This window comes from Anabrus simplex, chromosome 4, assembly GCF_040414725.1.
Source record: "Anabrus simplex isolate iqAnaSimp1 chromosome 4, ASM4041472v1, whole genome shotgun sequence".
NCBI lineage: Eukaryota > Metazoa > Arthropoda > Insecta > Orthoptera > Tettigoniidae > Anabrus > Anabrus simplex.
In genome coordinates, this window is record NC_090268.1 from 168,904,943 (window position 1) to 168,923,559 (window position 18,617).

Genomic DNA, 18,617 nt, shown 5'->3' on the forward strand with positions numbered 1-18,617 from the left:
TCACATGGAAGTATGCATTTAAGTTCGCTCATATGGATTCATCCAGTTACATTTACGCATCTAGATTTACTTATTTCAGTTTGCTTATATGAATTTACTTATTAGTGACTCGTCATTGACTGAGTATTAGCTACAATTTACCATGTGATGTTTTTCAACGCTCAATCCTAATTGGATCGGCGAGTAAATATATCCGTGATACAGTTCAGTCCTCCGAATTAAAAATGTTTGGGTTCAATTTAAGGTTGAACTTATTAGTGGACTTGAGATACACTTCGGCTTAACATTGTGTCTAAGTGAGACTTATTTAATTAGTCTTAAAGCAAATGAGCTATCGTAACAAGTTGATTGTGTTGGTATTACACCTATGTCTCAACTGCAGTATGGACCTTAGATGTCCAGTGATCTATTGTAAATATGTACATACTCAGTTTTTACTTCACGAAGGAACTGATCTTCATAGTTTAATACTGGATATTGTTTCCCTTTCTACGAGTCAGCGCTGACTCATAATCCATACTTGTTTTTACGCAATTCCAAATAATGCCTCGCATAAAATGCCAATTTAATAATCCAATATTTTATCAATAAATATCTTATTTATTTTCTACAATTGTATGTGTCATGAATTCTTCCATTACAGCCTAGTTCATAAGTTAGTTGCTAGCTAAGAGAAGTATTGAGTAATTAAGTATTCCATTTAATCATGACCAGTTCTCACGTAGTCAAATATTCAGATAAAATTTGTCGACGGTTACTACTATTACGTCGTGAGTTTCTATAGGCGTCATCCAAGAGTTGCTAATCTCTTCGTACTCACGTTAAGCGTATCCTGTAGTAAGATTACATGTCTTACTTGCCATTAGAAAACCCTGAGGTATCCGCTGAGCGGTGGTGGTGGTGATTTTTGTTTTAAGAGGAAGTACAACGAGGTAATCATCCTCTCTGAACAAATAAGTGGAAAATAAATTTAAAATATAAAACAAAATTATTTATTCAACAAAGGAATTTGGAAACGCAGTACAAAATAAAACAAAACATAATTATAAAACTATTCCGAAAGGATTACTAACGTATCAAAAGGGAACGTACGTTCCCTGAGTAACAGTACACTTGTAATTTGCATACCTTTGATAAGTCCACTGTCGCACATAAAGCGGATGACGAGATCAGCAGTAGTCGCGTCATCGGCTAGTATGCGTTCGAGTGTTTCCTGCAGGCCGAGGCTCCGTCTTAGGCCAGAGAGATCGGCGCACTCTGTGAGGATGTGGGCCACGGTGAATTCGGCACCACAAGAACACACTGGGGGGTCTTCCCTCTTTACGACATAAGAGTGCGTGGATCGTAAATGACCTATCCTCAGCCTGCACAGTACTATGGCCTCTCACCGTGAAGGTCGGAAAGAGGACCGCCACACGGTAGTTGTCTTCTTAATTGCTCTCAGCTTGTTGGGAGTTCGGATATCTAGCCACTCCGATTCCCAGAACGCCAAGATGGTTCGACGTAGCTGAGAACAAATATCCTTAGCAGGTACATTGACGGGTCTTGGAGGTAAAAGTGCAGCTTCCTTTGCTGCTTCATCCGCAAGTTCGTTTCCCGCAATCCCAACGTGGCTTGGAAGCCACGCGAAAGTAATTCTGGTGCTAGCATCGCTTAACCTGGCTAGAAGGTCATGTATCTGCTGCACCAGTGGGTGTTGCGAGAAACAGGTTTCAATAGACTGCAGAGAGCTTAACGAATCGGTACACAACAGAAAGTGGCTTCCTTCGTCACGCAGTGCAAACTGCAGAGCCTCTAAGATGGCGTAAAGCTCTGCAGTATACACGCTACATACTTTAGGGAGCGAGATCTTCGTACTCATATCATCAATGACAAAAGAGCAACCAACATTATCTCCGATTTTAGAACCATCCGTGAAGATAAGTCTCGCGGCCGGATATTGGTGAACAAAGTCCTGGAAATACCTCCGATGAACGGAGGAATCCGTGTTCACCTTGGGTCCACGGAGCAGATCTAGACGTATATCCGGTCGCGGAACCAACCACGGAGGTACCTCGCTATGAGTTCGTTCAAGACAACCACCGATATCAATATTCAAATCATGACACAAGCTATCAATCCGAAACCCAACCGGACGTGTGGCATTCGGCCGGTCTTGGCACCGCTGGTGGTATTGGGTGCGATAGATGCATTGATAGCTTGGATGTAGCGGCATTTCACGAATTTTGGCAGCGTACGTTAGGAGTAACTGCTGCCTCCTTATCCGTAAAGGTGGAACTCCCGCTTCAGCGAGCAGGCTGGGAATGGGGCTAGTACGGAAAGCACCCGTTGCCAGCCTTACTCCACTATGGTGAATACTGTCTAAAAGGCTCAGCGTAGATTTTGATGTGAGCCATAAGCCGCACTTCCATAGTCAATCCGGGAGAGGATCGTCGCCGTGTAAAATCGTAGCAGTACCGCACGGTCAGCCCCCCACGAAGTGCCGCTGAGAAACTTAAGCATGTTAAGTCTCTTCATGCAGGCAACCTTTAACTGACGGATGTGGGGCTGCCACGTAAGTCTCTTATCAAAATGGAGACCCAGGAATTTGCAGGTGTCAACCACTGGTAAGATACTGTTTCGCAAGCGGAGCTCTGGTTCGGGATGCACAGGCCGACGTCGACAGAAGTGTACAACTGAGGTTTTCGCTGCTGAAAATCGAAAACCATGTCGCAGGGCCCATCTGTCGACTCGGTTAATAGCTTGCTGTAGCTGTCTCTCTGCAAACACCACCCCTCCGGAGCTGTAATGTAGAGCTAAGTCGTCTACATACAGCGATGGAACGACTGCGGGCCCAGCAGCGACAACTATGCCGTTGATGGCGATTGCGAACAGCGTGACACTCAGTATCGATCCCTGAGGTACTCCATTTTCCTGAACGTAATATTGAGAAAATGCATTCCCTACTCGGACTCGAAAGAGACGGAGGGACATGAAGTTCTCAATAAACGTTGGCAAATTTCCCCGAAATCCCCACTGGTGTAGAGTGGAGAGAATCCCATATCGCCAGGTAGTATCGTAAGCTTTTTCCAGGTCAAAAAACACGGCGACTAGGTGTTCCTTCCGGAGAAAGGCCTCCTGAATGGCGCTCTCCAGTCTGACCAGATGATCAGTGGCAGACCGATGAGAGCGAAAACCACACTGGTAGTTAGACAAGAGGCCCTCCCTTTCCATGGCCCACACAAGACGCCGGTTAACCATCCTTTCAAATAGCTTACAGAGGCCATTTGTAAGGCATATTGGCCTATAACTATCCAGAAGTTTTGGATCTTTACCTGGCTTGGGAATTGGTATTACAATTCCCTCACGCCATTGAGATGGAAACACTCCCTCACTCCATATTCTGTTGAATAGGGTGAGGATATCCTTGAGACATCTGTCACGCAAATGCTTAAGCATTTGATTATGGATTTTGTCCGGTCCAGGAGCCGTATCTCTGCATAGCGCAAGTGCACTTCGCAACTCCCACTCCGTGAAGGCCACGTTGTAGGGATGCGAAGCACTAGAGGCAAAAGAGAGTTGGTGGGCCTCTGCTTCGCGCTTAATTGGAAGAAATGCAGGGTCGTATCTCCTAGAGCTGGACGTAACTGCGAAATGTGACGCGATGTGGTCTGCAATGACTGAAGGAATCGTAACTATATCTCCATTCATGGAGATTCCGGGTACTGAGGGCACATTCTGTATTCCGACAATACGGCGGAGTTTTGTCCACACTTGTGATGACGGAGTATGTGCCGTGATGGATGACACATACTTTTCCCACGTAGCTTTCTTACTTTCTCGAATCAAAAAACGGGCCCTCGCGCGCAGACGCTTAAATGCGATATGATTGGCCATTGTACGATTCCGACGATAATGCTTAAAAGCCCGTCGGCGATCACGTATGGCTGCTGCAATTTCGTCCGTCCACCATGGGACCTGTTTCCGGCGACGAATACCGGACGAGGAAGGAATTGTTTCCTCTGCAGCAGCCAGGAAGAGACGTGGTCGTCAACAGACTCCAGCATATCATCAGCCATCACTGCGCGTTTTGTAAATTCTGGCCAATTTGCCCGCTGAAGTAACCAGCGCTTGGGTACTTCGGACTGTCTTTGATTCAAGAGAGACAGAATTATCGGGAAGTGGTCACTATCACAGAGGTCGTCGTGAACTTGCCACCGTAGCAGGGGAACTAGCGCACGGCTACACAAAGTGACATCCAGGTCTGAGAATGTACCATGCGCGCTACTGAAATGTGTCGGTTTCCCTGTATTGAGCACACAAAGATCAAATAGGTTGATCATTCGCTCGAGCTTCCTCCCCCTAGAACAGGAAGACGGAGAACCCCATAATGTGTTACGGGCGTTCACATCCCCCAGCATGAGGAAAGGAGGAGGCAACTGAGCGATCAAATCTTGTAGTGCATGCATATCAAGGTTATAATCCGGTGGAAAGTACACGTTGCAAACCGTTGTCATTACTGGCAACGGAGTGCGAACTGCAACTGCATCTGTCTGAGTACGAAGCGGTACTTCTTCGCTGAAGATGTCGGAGCGAACTAGGGTACAAACGCCCCCAGTTGCCGCGCCATCCACAGCTACTCTGTCTTTGGAATAAAGACGATATCCTCCCATAGTCGTGTCGTGTCCAGGTCTCAAGCGAGATTCCTGTAGACAGACTATGGAGGCCGCGTAGACGGATATCAGTTGACGTAACTCAGCCAGGCGACAGTGGTAACTACTACAGTTCCACTGCAATAGTGCCATTGTGTGGATTGGTAGTGTTGCGAAATTAGGACAATTGCTTGCCCTTCTTTTTGTCAACTACCTGCCATTTTCCGCCGTTGTTGTCGGTATTGTCGTCACCATCCACGACAATGAGTGGTTCAGTCTCCATTGTCTCCTCAGAAGAAGGAGGCGCAGTGACTGGACCCTCCGCGGATGGTTATCTCATTGGTCTGGAACAGTGGGCCTTCTTTCTGGGAGAACTAGGTTCTCCAGGAAGTGATCGAACAAGAGGGCGTCGGGGCCTCTCGTTCTTGCCCACCGTTTCTCTCTTTTTGGGAGGAGAGCCGGCAGATGGCTTGCCGGATGTCTTCGGTGATCCTGTGGACCCCGACTGAGTTGGAGAAGGCTTCTTCTCCAATTTTTTAAGGGAGCTCTGTGGCTTCACCTTCTCCTCCTTTATGATCTGGGCATTGGAAGGAGGGCTGGACTTTCCAGCCCTATTTGGGGAAGTCTTGCCCCCTGCCCTGTTGGGGGAGGACTTCCCAGCCGAACGTTCCTGGGAAGGGCCCTTCCCAGGCAACGTCGACAGTAACGCTCTTTTCGGTTTTTCACATGGTGAAACTCCAGTTTCTTTACTTACTGAATTTTGTTGCTGGCTTTGACTTTTCAATGCATTTTCAGTACCGGTGTTGTGTACAAAACTCTGTGGAGTGATCCGTACGTTTGCGACCTTTTCCGCGAATGAGATGGAGAACTCCGGAGCAGCCATGGACTTGAACTTCCTCCGGGCGTCTGGATAAGATAGCTTATCCAGCGTTTTTGTCTCCTGGATCTTCTTCTCCCGCTTGAATGTGGGGCACTCCTTGGAGATTGGAGCATGCGTACCCGGGCAGTTGACGCACACAGGTGGTGGTGTGCATTCAACCCCAGCATGCTCGCACTTCCCACACATTTTGCAGGTCGTCGAACCTGTACATCGCAATGAGGTGTGGCCAAACTTTTGACAGTTATAACACCTCATTGGTGCCGGAATGTACGGACGAACAGTCAGACGATACATAGCTACTTTTATTCGTTCAGGTATGGTCTCAGCGTCGAAGGTAAGGATGAAAGCACCCGTATCGAGTAGCTTATCATCCACACGCCTCTTCAACCTCTTCACGTCGGTTACGCCCCGACGTGCTAGGTACCGGATCATTGTATCATCGGAAGACTTAACCAAATCCCTGTGGAATATAACTCCCTTGCAGGAGTTAAGGGTTTGGTGCTTCTCGATTTTCACCTCTACCTTACCGAATAACTTGGCTTTAAGTAGCCGTCTGGACTGTTCAGCCGTAGATGTCTTGATAAGTACGGATCCATCTCGGAGCTTGCGCATCTCGTCGACTTCACCAGCAACAATTTCTTCGATTGAATTGCTTATCATAAAAGGACATTCGTCAAGGAAACTTTTACCATCGACCCTGGAAGCAACCAGGAATCGAGGAAGACGTTCGTCACTCATGTAGTCTACAGGAACTGGAGTATACCGCTTACGTTTTTTACCTATATTTGACGCTGTTTTTTGAAGGGTGCCACCCTTTGTAAAAGAAGGAAGAGAAAGAGGTTCCGTCTTTTGTCCCACGAGTACTCACGGAAATAAGAGGTCGACCTCCGGCAGAGCCAAGGAGATTTACCGGAGGCAAGGCTATATACTCCAGAGGGCGCCCGGTATCTGGAGGGGGTCGCTTGGAACTACTCTCCCAGTAGCCGTGCATTACCTCGCCACGACCCGAAACTTGTGATTGGGGGAGGATAAAACCTCCGTACTAACCTAATTATTTTTTAATTTAATTTTTTTAATTTTTTTTTATATTTTTATTTTATTTTTTTATTTTTCTGTAAAGTCTAACCTAATCTACCCGAGGCAGAGAGGGTGGCCAGACAGGAAGAGGAATGAAATTAAAGATGGTGAGAATAGAAGGGTAGAAATAGTGATGAAAAAATAAAGAGCACAGACACCTCTCAAGCAACTCGGGGGACACCTTGTTAGTCTGGCCCTACACCGAGGCCTATCCAGCATGGGTAACCCTGGCACAGCCCTCGGGATCAACAAGCCCCCACACCGACGTCATGGTGTCCCTAGAGGGGGTCCATTTATTGAACGGAGGAATTTGGAAATGAATTTAAAAAAATAAAAAATGATTTTACTGAGCCAAAATGTAAACTGAAACATGATTATGAGGCCCGTGATTAACCCACTCCCAGACATAATGCGAACGACGAAATCTGCAGTATTCTCGTTAATGGGTTTCCTGATTAACAAGCATTTGAAATGAAATGTAATGAATCGAAATTATTACACTCCCACACATAATGCGTTCATGGGGCTAGATGGTAAAAGTACCGCTTCCTTTTCAGCTTCATCCGCCACTTCGTTGGCCACAATCCACATGTGGGTTGGAAGCCAGGTAAATGTGATTCTGGTTCCAGCCTCGCACAACCTTGCTGGAGCCTGGTACTAATGGAAGCAATCCGAGACTCAGCTATGGCCCCGTGATCGACATCCCGCTCCCGGTTTGAGAGTCCTACGTTCAGAGGTCAACGTCAATATATTTTAACTACATCACCCCACCACCACAACAGGTGGAGTAAGGCTTCAGTGACACTTAACAACAATCTACCTGCTTTGTATTCGTGTACAATGTGTATAATATTTACTTCAGATTTTCTGTCTTTATTGAAAGACAAACAATAAATGTATACCACAGACTTAACCAATTTACACTTCCCTAAGCTGGGCGTTTTAAAAGAACAAACATTTCATTACGAGGTAATATAATGAGAAGTCGATCTAGCAGAGCGTGGAATATATTTTGATATATGTCCTTCTTTATTTGAAGAGGGCAAGGGACAGGCAGTCGTCTGCGTGCAGCTAACGAGACTTCCCTTGGAGCAGAGGAGAGTTGAGCCCCCTCAACCGGAAAATGCTAGATTGTGTTGTGTTTCCTTCTAAAAGGTTATATTTAAACGAGCTGGACATAGATCGAGTGTCCATTTCATCCACCCTTGAGGAAATAATAATGTTTGTTGTTGAGAGCGAGCGAATAAATTGGCTGCCGTCTGCTCCTGACTTATGCACGACAGTCGAAACGCCCCAAAAATTGAGCTAGCGTTTGCTAACGTTAGAAATACAACCCCAGTGATAGTCATGCCTGCTTGAAGAAGGAAAACAGCCATACTACCGTCGCTGTGCACTATCCGAAGGTGAAAGTGGTGGTGATGATTATTGTTTTAAGAGGAAGTACAACTAGTCAACCATCCCCTATATAACACTAATTAGATAGAAAAAGTCTAACAGTGTGTGAATTTCACTTGTGGGATAAACTGAAAGAGAAAGTGTATCGAACAAATTCTCACACATTGAAGGAACTGAAAGAAAACATCACAAATGAAATCAGAAACATTACAGTGGCAGAGCTCAGTTACTAGGTGCAGTGCCCGTATTACCCAGGAAGGTCGACGCTTCCAGCATAAGGTAAGATGGTGCAAGTTCGGCTGCGGCAGCTGCTGCTGCGCAGAGTACAAACGCCGTGCGTTCGGTCTTAGTTTGTATGAGAGACCCTGTAGAGCAACCCATTCTCTTTCTATATCCTGAACCTGCATACCGTCCATTATATGCAACTTTTCGCTAATCATATCCATGTACTTCTGTCAAATTCCTTCGTCCAGGAGATTTTCTACCCTTATTAGTTTCCTACCGATCAGATAGTGGCCCGTATTATCGAAAAATAACCGGAACACCTGCACATTTCTAACAGATTTCCTGAACTCGAATGCGGTTATTATATAGCTTATTACGGATTTCGTGCCCCTACACTCCCGTGTGTAACAGTGAGTAGTCTTATGCTTGAAGAATGTATTCATAACTGCTAATCCATACTAGTACAGAAGTCCCATTCGTATTAGCTTCCATATCTTCCCCATATTTACCAATCACCCTTTTGTATCCTTGAGTTCTATTTCCAGCTTTTGCATTGAAATTGTCCATTAGGACTATCTATCCTTGCTATTGTCCATGAATACAATGTTATTCAGTGCTTCATAAAACTTGTCAACTTCACCATCTGCACCCTCACATGATGAATACACCGAGACAGTTCTAGTTGTAATTCCTCGAGCTGCCAAATCTACCTAATCATTCGCTCATTTACGTGCCTACGACAGATCATGTTGTGTGCGGTAATATTCCTGATGAACAATCCTACCCCACACTCTGCCCTTCCCTTTTTAACACCTGTTAAGTACACTTTATACTCTCCTGTCCGACTCGTTGGCTGAATGGTCAGCATACTGGCCTTCGGTTCAGAGGGTCCCGGGTTCGATTTCCGCCCGGTTCGGTGGTATTAATCGCTTCTGATTAATACTTCTAGCCTGGGGACTGCGTGAACGTGTCCGACCCAACATTCGCCTCATTATATTCAGATAAAATACCACACTACCAACCACCACAGAAACACGCAATAGTGATTACATCTCCCCACATAGGATTGGCGTCAGGAAGGGCATCCAAACGTAAAACAGGACAACATTCACATGTGGTATGTAGTTCACACCCGCGACCCCCCAGCGGTAGGAGAAAAAGCGGTAGGAAAAGAAGAAGAAGGAGAAGGAGAGAATAAATGGATGGGGCCCGACGCTTGAAAAAATTATGGTATTGGCCAAAGAAAGACAAGGCCCACGATGGGCGTGAAAATGGAAAACTCCCTAGGCCTCCATCAGTGATCCCAGTCGGGGTCGGAAAAGAACAAGAGTTGACAACGTGAGGTCGGATAGGATAGATGAAAGTGAGGAGCCTGGCACAAGTAAGTGGAAGCAAGGGAAACTAGCTAAGGGCCGCGTGATCACCAACCCACTCTCCCAAGTTAAGAGCCACTTCCTCGCCTTTTGAGAGGTGGTGGTGGTGGTGGTGATTATTGTTTTAAGATGAAGTACAACTAGGCAACCATCCTCTATATAACACTAATCAGAGTGAAGAAATGGAGGGGATCCCACACTTCGAAAAATGAAGATATCGACCAAAGGGAGACAAGAGCCACGAAGGGCGTGAAAATGAAAGACTCCCTAGGCCTCGAGTGCTCTAATACCGTCGGGGTCGGAAAAGAATAAGAGTTGACCAAGAGAGGTCGGATAGGATAGATGAAAGTGAGAAGCCTGGCACAATAAAAGGAAGCAATGCCTGGACTCAGCTAAGGGACCCGTGGTCGTCAACCCACGCTCCAAAGTTCAGAGCCCCTGGGGCCCCTTTTAGTTGCCTCTTACGACAGGCAGAGGATACCGTGGGCGTTATTCTACCGCCCCCACCCACAGAAAAAATAAAATTTGACAATTGGAAGAATGGGTAAAAGAAAGGGAAGTCCGTGAAAGTCCCATTGGCAGTCATGCAAAGAGGAGCAAGCAAATCGTTTAGTTTTACACGTTTTCTTCTCTATTTGATGAAGAAAATCTTGGCCTCTTTTCCACAAGGAAAGACCTATGTGATACCTGGTACGCATTTAAAATTGGAAACCTAAGCCTGGAAGATCATCAAGATCTTCAAGCACGGAAAGGAATACAAAATGACAATTCTGTCAAAGAAACAGGTAAGTTACTTTACCAGGGGGTTTGCAAGCTGCGTTTCTGTGCCTGTTATTGAAAGCATCAGCTTTATATTACGAGACAAATCTTAACATACACAACTCTATGATTTACAACCTCAAAATACAAGAGGGGTTTTGCTACCTGTGAGATTAAAGTGAAGGAAGCATGACAGCTGAGGAATTTTGTAGCATAATCTGTAATTTCGTCAGAAATGAAGTCAATTGCAGAGCCAACGACTCATCTACAGTGGCGGCTATGCGTACTACTGCATTACTATTAAATGAGATATTGCTGACAGCCAAAAAATGGTGGACTGAACAACACTCGATAGGTTGTGGTGATCGTTGTTTTAAGAGGAAGAACAACTAGGTAACCATCCTCTGAACAATTTCAATGGAAACAAATCTATACTCATATATAAAGAGGTAAAATTTGTTTGTATGTAATGGCCAAGCTCAGGAACTACTGGACCGATTCCAAAAATTATTTCACTAATAGAAAGATACATTATCCCTGAGTGCTATAGGCTATATTTTATTTCAAAAACAATTCGAGGAGGGGGGCAACGTGGGGAGATATAGAAATACTAGGCTAATGTAGGCGAAATATCGAATTTGTCGTACAAGGACGAGACAATACTCGATGAGCCCTACGGGCCCGAAAACCATGTTTTAAGGCCCTAAAACCAACCGTTATTGAGATATTGGCACCACAATACCCCTGCTCTAGGAATCGGATTAAGAAATGAACTGCCGTAACCATGGTCACAGCAGCTCCAGTATGCTTACAGCAGCGAGATTATCTACAATATATCACAAAAACTTAACATGTTGCAGTCATAAAAATTGGCATTTGGAATCTCCTTAAAAAACAATAAGCACAAATTTTTGTCTTCAGAAAAAACAATTAAGGGGTGTGGGCCGGGGGGGGGGGGGGGTGAAAAGATGTTAGGAAGGAATTGAATTCTTTATACGAGGATATATGTACCTCAGAAACTTATGTTACAGACGTTAAAACTGGTAGATGGAATCTCTTTTAAAAACAAATTAACACAATTTTTTTGAAAATCGTCTTAAATGGGTGAAATAATAAAAAAGGGGATGAATTTATAAAACGAGTATATTCATCTTCTACCGATATTCCCACACCTGTAGGGTCGCAGGTGCCAACTGTATCACACATGTGAATTTGAGCCTGTTTTACGGCTGGATGCCCTGCTTGACGCCAACCCCATATTTTGGGATGTAATTATTATTGCGTGTTCCTGTTGTGGTTGGTAATATGGTGTGTTAAGTGAATATGAAGAGGAGAGTGTTGGGACAAACACAAACAACCTGTCCCCGAGCCAGATGAATTAATCACACGTGATTAAAATCCCCGACCCAGCCCGGAATCGAAACCGGAATCCTGTGATCCGAAGGCCTCAACCCAGACCACTCAGCCAAGGAGTGAGGCAGTTTTCAAATTGAGTATATCTACAGTATATCTCATAAACTGGACATTTGAAATTCCCTTTAAAAATAAATAAAGAAATTAAACTGGAGATTGAAAATAAGTGAAGAAGGAGCTGAATAATTCCCTTTATGAGAATACTTATATCTCAAAAACTAAGATGTTACAGACGTGAAAATCGGTATTTGGAATCTCCTTTAGAAATAAAGAAACCCTTCTTTTTTTCGACTTTAATGAGGACTGTTTCCTCACATGTAGATTTCTATGTCGCATATTCCAGATTTAGCTCTGCCAGTAGCCTGGTCATCTTAGCCCCCAAAACCAATGCCACAAACGTGGTTTACAAAGAGTTTCTGGGTTAAATGAAATGCAATTTGTTGGTGGGTTTTTATACTTTAGGGATTTTTCAGTAACGAGCAACAACTAATTTTTATCAACTTGCCAAATCTTCGCGAGGTAACAGCTATGTCTTATACAGTTTTACCGTAACGATTATGATAATATAATTCATGAACTGTTACTCAGTCCATATCAACGCCGAGCATTGCCAACATGGAAATATTGTGTTCACTGGCAATTGTACATGGTCATGATTGTTTTAAGGTAAAAAACCTGCATGGTCCTCGATCCATATCAACAAGGAAAATCGTGAAGATGATTTTATAAAAATCGTAAAGGAATGATCTCTTGAAGAATAAGACAAGAGGGAGTGATGACCGGTATGTTAAGTCGGGGAATGAGGCAGACTATAAATAATTTTATTCACGCTAAGTGAAATGGTATTTTAGGGGAAGGCCTAACGTTTACTTTTTAAATATCTATGTAATTACTTGCCAAGTTGTGCTCAGAAGGCCAACACTCTACCATCTGAGCTCTCAGCCCGGCACTAAAATTACATGTTCTACCAGAATAGATGGATACCCCCACAGTAAGAGGAAACAACAAGCTGATTATTTAGAAATTTCATTTAGTCAAATAACAAAGTTTTTTCTTAAATTTCACTTCAGTGGATATGTGGAAAATACATGATAAAACTGTTAGAATGGTATTGTTAGGTAAATTTAATCCCTATAGTATACTTTGTCTTGTAGGTTGGCAGCTGTATAAAATGTGTACATTATTAAAAATACAAGATGTCGGAAAGCTTAATTCACATTTATTTCATGGTCCTCGCAGCCCGGATGAACTTGCCTCAAACTCCTACAACCCACCGTCCTATATAAGGTAATTAACGCAACCATTGGATTACAGTCACTTAAGTATAAAACTTCATGATTCTGATCGAATTCAAACGAATATTATAGATGTTTGACCAAGTTAACCTAGCACAACCCTTCGCCCAAAGTCACAACTTCTGAAGAAAATGACAGCTAGGTAATGGTACAACTAGCGCTACCTTTCGTCCAAAGTCATTACTTCTTGCAAGGTCCACAATCGTCCACTGCTACAACTACCCTGGCCAGTACCATCTACTGACACATTCACGAACTTTATAAAATCTAGTTATTATTTCCCACTTACTCTTCCGTTCATCCAGAAAGTTACGTGTTTCCTCAGAATAATTATTATCCAAATCTTACTCATTTTATAGCACCACGATATTCTATAAATATGGAAGAGACCAACAAACGAACATTAACCAAAAGGAGAACAACCTTGAAGGCTTGTGTAACTCGCATTCAACACTTCGTTGAGTCGGAAATAAATTCTGCTGATATCAACCTCATTCAGGTTAAATTAAACAGATTGCTCTCCACGAACGAAGAATTCAAGCAAATTCAAAGCCAACTTTCAAGTAGCCTACAACATTCTGGTCAATCGTTATCATTCACCCAAATTAATTGCAGCTGAACACATTAGGCAAATTACGGAAACTTCACGGAGAGTGAAATACGCAAGGTGATCAATATATTCAAGGGCAGTATAGATGCTCTTAATGCCTTAAACGCTCAGCCAAGTATCCTAGATTTACTTCTTAATGAACTCCTACTCTCTCGACTAGACAAAAAACTAAGGTTAGAATTTGAAAAGGAGCATTCTCTTTACGATGCAGTTAAATTCGAGGAGCTCATTAGATTCTTGGAGAGACGCTGTAAAACACTACAACTCTGCTCTTCTACCCAGCCACCTGCAGTCAGTCTTCACGCTTGATAACAGAACAACAGTCATACATCTCGACAGCAGAGAGATGTTACATCTGCTCAGAAGAGCACATGCTGTATAAATGCCCTGATTTCATCAATTTGAGTTCTGATGAAAGGTTCAAATTGATCAAAGATAGCAAGCACTGCAGTAACTGCCTTAGTCCATCACACACTTGGAAAGCATGCAGATCCAGTACCGCATGTAAGGTATTCAAGAAATACCACCACACTTTGCTACACCAAAACGACCAGAATGAGGATAAAACTAACATAAACAACACTATGGCACAAAACCCACAGGGTAACGACACACTTCAATCTCTCAGAAGTACTCCAAACACTCAGGTTCTTCTAAGCACAGTCATGGTTAAAATCAAGGACTCAAACGGAAGATATCGCATGCGAGGCGTATTAGATAGCGGCTTCCAAAGCAACTTCATATCCGAGCAGGCAGTACAACAACTTAAACTTAAGAAGAAAAGAACTACCGCTATACCCCTATATTCGTGAAATTCGTTCACCAGAGCATGCGGAATGTGAGAAAAAGTTCATCGATACTACCTTAAGGGATGAGAGTGGAAGATATGTAGTAGAACTACCCATGAGAAAGGAAATTAACCTAGGAAGCTCAAAGGAGACTGCAAGAGGTGGTGGTGGTGATTATTGTTTTAAGAGGAAGTACAACTGGGGAACCATCCTCTATATAACACTAATCAAAGGGGAAAAATGGAAGGGATCCGACACTTCGAAAAATGAAGATATCGGCCAAAGGAAGACAAGGGTCACGAAGGGCGTGAAAATGAAAGACTCCCTAGCCCTCGCAAACCTAATAGCGTCGGGGTAGGAAAAGAACAAGAGTTGACCAAGGGAGGTCGGATAGGATAGATGAAGGTGAGAAGCCAGGCACAAGTGGAAGCAGGAGATTGCAAGACAACGCTTTCATTTCCTGGAAAGAAAATTGCAAGTGCAGAGCGACCTTCGTCAAGATTATATCGAGTTCATGAGAGAATATGAAGCACTTGGACACATGGTCGAACTGCAATCAAATACCTCACTAAGGCAAACAGAATATTACATTCCTCATCACGCGGTTCACAAGTATTCGAGCAGTATTACCAGGACAAGGGTGGTTTTTGATGCCTCTACAAGAACCGACAATGGCGTGGCACTAAATGACATTTTAATGGTAGGACCAACAGTACAAGACGACTTATGCTCATTGGTTATGAGGTTTCGTATGCATAGAGTAGCCTTTACAGCTGACGTACGTAAAATATACCGACAAGTAAGAGTGCATCCAAAACATCAACCCCTGCAATGCGTATTATGGCGAGAAAACCCTCAGGACGAACTAAAATCCTACGCCCTCACTACCGTCACATATGGCACATCATCAGCAGCTTACTTAGCTACAAGATGCCTGGTACAGCTGGCTACGGATGAAGCAGCCAGATTCCCTCGAGCAGCTTCAGTCCTCCGCCACGATGTTTATGTGGATGATTGCATCTCAGGAACAGAGACTTTGGATGATGTTCTAAGACTGCGAATCGAACTTCAAGACCTTCTTCAGCTTGGAGGATTTCCGTTGAGAAAGTGGTGCACAAATAGCCCAGAACGCCTTGAATCTATCCCAGAGAACTTACGAGAATATAAACATTCATTGACTGACGGTGAGAGCAGCTTAGTAAAAACGTTGGGTTTAACTTGGCACCCTTCAACGGACCAATTTCAAATCAACTGTAGCCTGAAGCCACATCAATCGATCTCAAGGGAATCCAAATGCTCAAAACGTATGGTGCTGCCCATAATATCATTTATATTCGACTCACTATGGCTGATAACTCCCGTAGTTGTTCTCTTCAAAGTCTTCATGCAACGCCTGTGGCAGGAAGGTTCAGGATGGGATGATCAACAGTTCGGGAATTTGCTCGATACCTGGACTGACCTATGTCAACAAATATCACTACTTAATAATTTCAAAATTCCAAGTAGGCCCTCAGTGAAGGAATAGGGAAGAATATCGAGATACATGGCTTCTGCGATGCTTCAAAGACTGCTTACGGAGCTGCCGTATACATAAGATCTGTCAGCCACAAAGCTGAGGTTCTCACGAGACTTCTTTGTACAAAATCAAGGGTTACACCTCTAAAACAGATTTCAATCCCCCGTCTAGAATTATGTGGTGCCTTAATTTTGGCTCGCCTCATCAAGAAAACGCTTGAAATTCTACGCACTACCCCCGATGGTGTACTACTTTGGACTGATCCAGCAATCGTATTAGGCTAGCTTGGTTACACGCATGTCCTACAAAACGGAAAATATTCGTGGCAAACAGGGTGGCAGAAATTCAAGACACTGTACCAGCCTCTCATTGGCGTCATGTTGGATCAATGGACAATCCTGCAGATCTTGCATCACGAGGAGTACAGCCACTGCTTCTTCAAGACAGTGCACTATGGTGGGAAGGCTCCAGCTGGCTGCGTCTAGACCCTGCATCATGGCCATCACAATCAGGATGCGACACCTCGAAGATCCCTGACCAAAGATGATACATTCCTGAATACATTTTCATCCTTAAACAGATTACTCAGAACAGTTGGTCAGTGTCTCAGATTTTCTTCCAACTGCAAGAAAACTCGCAATGAGCGCGATACATCACCACTGAAACCACAAGAGTTAAATAAGGCCTTTAGGGTCTGTATCAAAATCGTACAATCGGTGTCTTATCAAAGAGAAATACTCTGCCTCAAACAAGATAAAGCTGTTGGTACGTTCTATCAAGTTGTGTATATTACCAGAAACGAGCTGGGACTGATCATCAAACTACAAAACGCTTGAACATTATCAACGTTATAAAAATCGTGTTAGCCCTATTTTTGACTAGTGCATTTTTGTGTGCATATGTTTCATTTTATTATTTTTCTGCAAAAGGCCAATGCCTTTTGGTGGGGCGGTATGTTAGGTAAATTTAATCCCTATAGTAGACTTTGTCTTGTAGGTTGGCAGCTGTATAAAATGTGTACATTATTAAAAATACAAGATGTCGGAAAGCTTAGTTCACATTTATTTCAGGTATTATCAAGGTAAACACGAAGGGATTAGTAGCAGCAATCATGGTGGCGATAGACGGAAATATATAACCGTATTGATCCGTAAGTCATTACTGAATTCAATCCCAAGGCTTTACAATTAAAACAATCAACCTACAGCTTTTCAGTTTGAAATTTAAGTATTTGTAAATAAAGTCATAAGAAATAGCGCTACTTCAATGCTCCATCAGCGTGCGTGGTACGTAGCTCTAAAGAGTACACGAAAAACAGGAAATGACACAGAGGATAATTACATCCTTATCCAGGAGAATGTATTCCGTACACCTTGGCAACACGTGTCTGTTTGGTGGTTAGCGGTTAATTTTATTAGTGTACCATACACCGTAAACGTTAGTAAAAAGTATAGAAAACTTATTCATCAAAACGTAGCAGTTGTACGACCGAGCTTGGGATGGTCCATCGTGTTGTGGTGAGTGGGATCAGCAGTAAGGTAACGTAGTGAGTGTTTCAAAACTTAGCCAGATACGTTAATAGAGAAGGACATGGGGAGAGGGATTTAAAAATACGTGGTTTGCCTTATTTTTCGACCTGTGACTGAGTGTCCGCGAATATTTGACCGATGCTTGGTTTGATGCGGCTTGATGTTCTTATGGAAATAATGACTTATATTTGTCTTAACGCATAAGGCATAAATAATACACCATGGTAGTTACGATTCAATGGTACTTGTGTAACTGGAAAATTTCAGCTCTTAATAAAGTAGTTACTCATACCTGCAGCCAGGAAATAGAGCGTTTATGTTTGTGACGGAATTAAAGTGAAAAAACCCTCCTTTATTATGCTTTTCGACTTGGTAATCTATTTGAAATTGGTGAAACTGTACTTTCGCCAAAGGATTGGCTAAAATTATTTAATTAACGTTTGCGGGCCTATTCTGCACAGCACTGTCTCGGAGCAGTTATATACTCGCCATCTGATCGCTTATCCTTGGCACGTATGCGCGCCCATCTTACCTGGCCTGGCCAGACCATTTTAAGCGTGGCTTGGTAAAGGGAAAGTTGTTGATCGCCGACTAGAGAAGATGGAGGTTGGTTGTGCTTGGTACCCACGCTTTCACGTGAACTCAAGAACCACCATGGACAAAGGATAGAAGGAACTATCCTCCCGGGGCGTTTCCCGGAGAGTTTGTTTTTATTTCTTCTAGAATATTTTGGTAACTGATACATCCTCCAAAATTTATTTTATTATATATTGGAACGTGTGATTATCTCGTAGCCTCGTGGTCTCCTGTATTGTATATCTCATCGGAAACTTCAAGACTGTAAGTTCTGCATTATTTGTTACTCTGGGAGTTGCTTTGAGCTGGGAACCTCGCCTCTTCAACTGCAATTGATCTCGTTTTAAAAGGATTGATTTATGTTTGGTTTTCAAGAAGTTCCAAAACAGTGTTTTGTTTCTGGGAGAAATGACTTTCGTTTAATCACTAATGTTTACGGGGTTCTGGTGTAGAAGCTACGTCTAACATGTTTCCAACCTGTTAAAAGTTTTTTAAAAGGTTAATGAATTTTATGTTATTCTTCGGGTATATCTTAACTACATTATGATAT